The 7,103-nt window shown below is 41.8% G+C and overlaps 1 pseudogene; it reads left to right on the top strand.

Annotated features, from left to right (window-relative positions):
- Nucleotides 1–5,513: 5,513 nt before the first annotated feature.
- On the top strand, nucleotides 5,514–6,565 carry LOC122225945 (annotated as a pseudogene).
- The last annotated feature ends 538 nt before the right edge of the window (nucleotides 6,566–7,103 follow it).

Raw genomic sequence — 7,103 nt, 5'->3', positions numbered from 1 at the left:
AATCCACCAGGACTGTCCATGAACATGGACAACAGTCAATGTAGAGAGACTTCTTCATTTAAATTTTGGATGGGCCCCAAAGGCCACCTGGTCCACTGCCTCCTTACTCAAGTATGAAGCCACCCAGGGACTGGGTGAAGTATAACTCAGAGGGCTTGACTCAGGGAAGTAGGTAGGAACAGGTGTGGCATGACTTTCTCAACCCTGAAATGCTCCCCTTCCCAAAAATTATCTCTCCCCAGCTTGCCAGCACATATAGCATTTTTTCATGTTATGTCATTTATTTTCGACCATTACCAAGTGGTATAATTCTCTCCGTTTCACTGCTGAGGTTTAGACCAAGAAAGGTAAGGAATATCCCCAGTGTTGCAAGCTAGTATATCATAAGGTTAGGATGAACTACCAATAACAAACACCTGAAATATGCAAGCTTAAATGAGATAGAAGTCCAAACGCAGGTAACTCAGGGCTGACATGACCATTACATGGTCACCATAGGCCTAGGACTTTTTAGGCTCTCTGCTCCATCATCTCTGGTATGTGGTGCAAGATGGCTGCTGGAGTTCCAGATATCACACCTACACTCCAAAGAGCAGGAAGGAGGAAGAAGGGACAACTATTTCTAACTATTTCTAACTCTGCACATTTTCACCTAGCTATCATTGGCTAAAAGATAGTCACATGATCACACAGTCTTTTAGATAATAATGTGTCCATCCAAAAGTCAAGTTCTGTTATTTCTAAATATAAGGAGAGTGGATATCCAGAAGACAGCTAGCACTCTGTTACAGCTGGAAAGAGACTAGACAGATATAGATCAATTTAATTCCACATTCCATCTATTTGCCATCACTCTCCTACTTTTCACTGTAGGATGAAAGAATGGCATTAGCCAAAACCCAAAGGTGTGAGATTCCAGGGCCGTTCAGAAGAGTGACAAGCTCCGTGTAGCAGGTACATCTGGGGTATAGCTAGATATAGTGTAGATGACATTAGAAAGGTAGGAAAGTATGGTGAAGAACCTTGGATACTCAAAAGTCAGTGGGAGTCACTGCAGGTTTTTGAGGAGGGGAGGAGCCTCTACTGAACTGGTGGCTGAGGATCCTGGGGACATGCTAAAGAGTCTAGTGTTCCGGGGGGCCTGCCTCTAATATTTGGCCTGTCTGTACCATTAGACAAGTTGTTTAACCTCTTTGCACCTTATTTTCCTCATCCGTACAAAAGTTCATGTGAATAAAGTGCCGAAAATAATCCCTGGCATAGAGTATGCTCTCTGAAACGGTTTTCTTTCTTTCTTTTTTTTATGTTGGTCTTGAATTCTATGAAGCCAAACAGGAAATGAAGTAGGGGGCGTTCCCTTGGGGCTGACGGATCCCAGAATCCAGTCAGGTCGCGACTTCCTTAACAGCCCCGTGTGGCTTTATAGGGTCTGGTCACTGTAAGGGGGCCTGCGAAGAGGATAGGGATTCTGGTGACCTTGGAACAGCACTCCACTCCAGATTCTTCCTCCTCCCAGATATTTCTCGCTCCTTCGTGGGTTCGGGCTCCAGGCTTAGTGCCTCCAGGCTCCAGATCCAGTCTCTTCTCTGAAAACCAGGCCGGGACTGGGTTGAGACAGTACCACTCTCATGCCCCTGTTCTGTGTCTGGTCCTGGGGGAGGGGTGGGGAAGGGGATGCTCATCTTGCCGCTGGAGTCCTTTAGCGGGAAGGAGATTTTGGCTGCCTGGTCCCTTGTAGCTACTCCTCAGGGCCAGAGAGTTTCCAGGGGATTCTCCAGGAGCCTCAGAAATCCCAACATCAAGGAGGGGTCAAATTTAAAAGGAAAACTTCTTCCCCAGGGCCTTGGAAATAATTAATATAACTTTGAAAGTAAAATTAATTTTCAACAGCGCTGCCCTTTTCCCCAGGTAATACTTTGATTAGTTCAAGGAGGGTATTGCCAAGATGCAAAACTGGGGGCTTGAAAGGATTTCTTACTCCAGCCTTCTTGTCACTCTGTATTTCATCAAAGCAGCAGCAAAAAGGGTGATGTGAGGTTGGTATCCTCAAAGCACCTCATACCTCATAAGTGGGGGAAATAGCCACTTGGACTGGGGTGGAGCTGATTGATGAGACTCCTGCCCAGGACTTCTGATGCCAGAGCCGGTAATTTCCCCTCACCAGCATGTGGCGCTGTTGGCCATTCCCTCCTCTGGTAACTCTTTCCTCTGATGTCTATGACACTAAGTTCCTTTCTTTTCTCTCCTCCCTATTTAACTGATTATTCTCCACAATCTTTACTGTCTCCCCTTCGTTTGTGTATCCCTCAGAGGCTGCCAAATCCCAATGAGCTATTTCAGAAGTATGTCTCAAATCTGTACTCTCCTCTCTTTTTTATTTTAGCTTTTAAAAAATCAAACACATAATTTTATTTATTTAAAAACAATTTTTTTTTAACATTTATTTATCTTGGAGAGAGAGAGAGACAGAGTGCGAGTAGGGGAGGAGCAGAGAGAGAGGGAGGAGACAAAGAATCCAAAGCAGGCTCCAGGCTCTGAGCTGTAAGCACAGAGCTCAACGCGGGGTTCAAACTCACAGACAGTGAGATCATGACCTGAGCCGAAGTCAGACGCTTAGCTGACTGAGCCACCCAGGAGCCCCGCAAACACATAATTTTAAAAGGCAAATATGGCTAAGATGTTTCTAACTCGATAGAGCAGTCCCCTTCTCACATCAACCTGCCCCAGTGCTTGGTCCTCTCCTAAGAGGCAGAACTGCAGCATAAGGCTGTGCTGGTTGTGCAAAACTCAACTTTGGGGGTACCATTTAAACACTGTGAGTTGTGAAATGCACAACTACCATACATAGTAGTCTATTCAAGTTGTAACCAGTCGTCTTTTAGTCATTTCTTCTAGCATTTACCTTTATGACTCTAAATAATAAGATTGTACTGCTTTTTCTTGATTCTCGAATACCAGTTATTATGTATTGAGGTCCTCTGACAATGAATGATTACTTAGCTCTCTCAGACTCCCCCAACCACGCTATATGATTTCTCCTCTTTCATCTTTTTATCTGTGTAGTTATCTCACAATTTCATTTCAATCAGTATTCCATAGCTCCCTAATTAGAACCATGTAAAAGCTATTTACTGCTGTGTCACATAGTATACTATTATGGCTGCTTCCTTGTTCAGCTTTGGTTTTTCATATGGTTAATAGTTGCCTTCTTTTTTTCCCATTTCCTTGTTCAGCTTTAGTTTTCACATGGTTCATAGTTGCCTTCATTTTTTCCCCATTTTCTTAGTATTCAGTCTACTAATGACTGGCTCAATCTCCGCATTTCTTCCAGCAACTTCTCAAATGCAGTTTGGTATCATTTACACACACACTCTCTCTCTCTCTCCTGCCCCTCCCCCCCTCCACCAGAGAGTTGTCTTCTGAACTTTAAATCTCCCTGTTCTATAAACTGTTTACTGTTTAGGTCAGCTACACAGCTCTTGTCCTGAGACTTCTATTCACTAACCTGGGCATTCCTTTCACTTCTTTCCTTCTTGGACCTCATGCTTCCTCTTTCCTCGTTTGGTAGAGCATATTGCCTAGTAGTTTCTGTGTAGATATGATACAATGGAGTTAGGTTTGTTGAGATTTTTGTAATTCTGAAATATCTTTATTCTAACATCACACATCATGATAGTTTGACTAACTGTATATTCCTAGAGTGGAAATAATTTTTCTTCATAATACTGAATGTAGTTCTCCCCTGTCCTCTAGCTTTCAGGGGAGCTTCTAATTCTAAACTTCTGTATATAACCCGTTTTTTTGTCTGGAATATTTTTCTATTAATTCTTTACCCCTGGTATATTGAAATTTCATGATGATGTGTCTTGGTGCAGCCTTTTAAAAGGTTTGTTTTGGGAGGAACACTTTTTGGACTTTTAATCTAGATACTTTTGTACTTTGGTTTTCCAAAATATCATCAAATTATGTCTTTGTTTTATCCATTTCCTCTGTTCTGTCTTTCTACAACTCTGCTGGTTTGCTATCAGAGGTAGAATCCTCCAATTTCCCTGTCTTTTTTATATTATTATTATTCATATCTTTATCTCTGTGTCCTACTTTCAGTGGGATTTTTCCAACTTAATCTTCCAATCCTTTTGAATTTTTAATTTTAGTTATATTGCTAATTTGCAAGAGCTTTTTCTTATTTTCTTACTGTTTCTTTTTTATAGCATCCTTGTTTCTCTGAGGATGCTAATTATTGCTTTCTTTAAAGTTCGTTTTCTTCTGCTCCTTGTTTTTTTCTTTTCTCTCTGATTTTTATGCTGTGGACATTTCTGAAAATCTAGACCACTTAACTTCTGTTCATTTTTAAGACTAAAATGATTGGAAGACTGATGGGAAGTCTTCTGTGATTAAGCAAGGCTTAATGACTGCTGGAGTTCAACCTATGGACTGGATGTTTTTTCCTTGGGGAAATATACGTGTGTGTGTATGCATGTGTGTGTGTCTGTCTCTTTTCCTCCTCCTTCTGCTGGGGCAATTTGAGATTCTCCAGAGAAGGACAATCCACTCTCATGAGGGTGTAAGTGTGGCAGCTGGTATCTAGGGGTAGGGTAGGGGACTGTGTGTCTCACTATTCAGGATGCAGCCTCTCATGTATTTCCTGTCTTTTCAGTTGACCACCTCAGCCAAGCCTTCTGCTATGCCTGGTATCTCTGAATTCAGAGGCGCTCTGGTTCAGTTGTTCTCAAGAATAAATCTCTTCCGGGGTGCTTGGGTGGCTCGGTCGGTTAAGCATCTGACTTTGGATCAGGTCATGATCTCAGAGTTTGTGAGTTCGAGTCCTACATCAGGCTCTGTGCTGACCACTCAGAGCCTGGAGCCTGCTTCAGATTCAGTGTCTCCCTCTCTCTCTGCCCTCCCCTACTCGTGCTCTGTCTGTCTCTCTTTCAAAAGTAAATAAACATTAAAAATTTTTTTAAAAAAGAATAAATCTCTTCTTTCCCACCAACGTGAGGGAGGGATAGTCACCTGGATGGGCAGAGTTGGGGTCTGGAGGTCTAACTGATCCTTTTACAGACTTCCAGCCTATTCCCCCATTCAACTATGGCACACTTTCATGCACCTGGTACTCCTGGGATTTTCATCTTTTTTGGGTTTTCAAAGTGAATAGAATTGCTTCTCACTAATACGCCCATCCAAAGACACTTAACTGTATTCATTTTAAGCTTTCTCTGCTCTGTTACATCAGTTCCCAACATCCCATGTAGTTTTTGTCTTTATATATTGAGGTTTGGGATTATGTATGTTTTCCAAGTTTCACCAGTGATGGAATGCATATTTTATTCTAGTCCTTCTTAGAGCTTCAGTGATTTTTTTTTAAGTAAGCAGAAGTGTCAACTTAAAACCAAAAGATCCTGCCCTTTCCTGCCGTTGGCTGTGTGGAGTCAGCTCCTGGGTCTCTGACACCTGAAAATTGAGAGCTTCTTCCTGGCCTGGCAGCTGTACTTGGGAGTCTTACACCTGTCACCATGCCATACAACAAATATATTGCGTTACACCATAAATCTATGGATATTCTTTGGATTATCATGAGAAAAAGATACAGAAAGAAGGTCGAAAAAGCTCATGAATGTTTAAACAAGGCAAAAAAGATGACTCGTCGAAAAACCAAGCTTTGCCATAAACAGCACCATGCCGAGGAATCACAAATGAAAAAGACTCAGGATACATGAAGAGGGAAACCCTAAACAAAAGAATGATGAAAAGACTTCAAAAGAAGCAGTACCTGCGTATCTTCTGGAGAGGGAGGCACAGTCCAAGATGAAGTGCTTTCCAATAAGATTAAACGAGAAAATGGGGCATCTGGGTGGCTCAGTCAGTTAAGTGTCCAACTTTGGCTCAGGACATGATCTCACAGTTTGTGAGTTCGAGCCCCGCATTGGGCTCTGTGCTGACAGCTCAGAGCCTGGAGCCTGCTTTGGACTCTGTGTCTCCCTCTTTCTCTGCTCCTTTCCCACTTGCACTATGTCTCTTTCTCCAAATAAATAAATAAACAAATAAACATTAAAAAAATTTTTTTAAAAGATTAAACAAAAAATGGAAAGAGAAAGTAGAAAAATGGGAAGTCCCTCTACCCAGAGTTCATGACCAGGGAGAAACAGAGGTGTTAAAAGTTATTTGAACAGGAAAGAGAAAGAAAAAAAGCACGGAAGAGGATGGCTACTAAAGACCGCTTTATTGGAGATGGCTTTCCTTGGAAACCCCCTAAATATGAAAGATTCATTAGGCCCAGGGGCTTACGTTTCAAAAAGACCCATGATACAACGTGAACTGGAAGCCACCTTTTGCCTGCCAATTCTTGTTGTAAAGAAGAAATCCCTCTTTCCCACTTACAATTTTGGGTGTTATTACCAAAGGTCCAGTCACTGAGGTGAATGTGAGTGATTTGGACATTGTGACACAAGGAAGCAAGGTTCTTTGGGGAAAATACGCCTGGGTTGCCAACAGTCCTGAAAATGATGGATGCATAAATGCAGTCTTGCTGGTTCAACAGCAGTTTCATGCAAGTAACTCTTTATGATTATTGAAGACTGCACACCAATCAGGAGAACCGCCATTACTGGGATGTTTGTGAACACTACCAGGCAGCTTTGCATGTCTGCAGTCATCAAGAGAACTATTTATTCTCTTGTAAAAAAAAAAAATTAAAATAGAGAAGTTTCACAAAAAAACAACTTAGAGACCCCCACCCCTTCCTTGTGCCTTCCACATCCACTGCTTAATCTACTTTTTCATTGACTTTTAAATATCCTCTAGCTGCTTTCCTGGTCTCCAATGTCTTTCCCCTCTAATTCATCCTTTACAGATAACCTGATCTGATCACATACCTCCCCAACTCAAGACCATTCTATGTCTACTCATAACAAACAGAACGATGTCCTTACCAGTTTGGTTTCAACCATCCTTTCCAGTCTTTCATTTACCTCTAGACTCATAAACTCGATTTTCAACATGTATCTACTGAAAAGTTACTATATTCCAGGTCCATTGGAGGCATTTGTAGATACAAAGATGAAAACACAGTTCATGCACTCAGAAATCTCAGAGTCGCAGATAAG

Source organism: Panthera leo, chromosome C1, assembly GCF_018350215.1.
Source record: "Panthera leo isolate Ple1 chromosome C1, P.leo_Ple1_pat1.1, whole genome shotgun sequence".
Classification (NCBI taxonomy): domain Eukaryota; kingdom Metazoa; phylum Chordata; class Mammalia; order Carnivora; family Felidae; genus Panthera; species Panthera leo.
The sequence above is the reverse complement of the archived record's forward strand: the minus strand, read 5'-3'. Positions and strand labels throughout refer to the sequence as shown.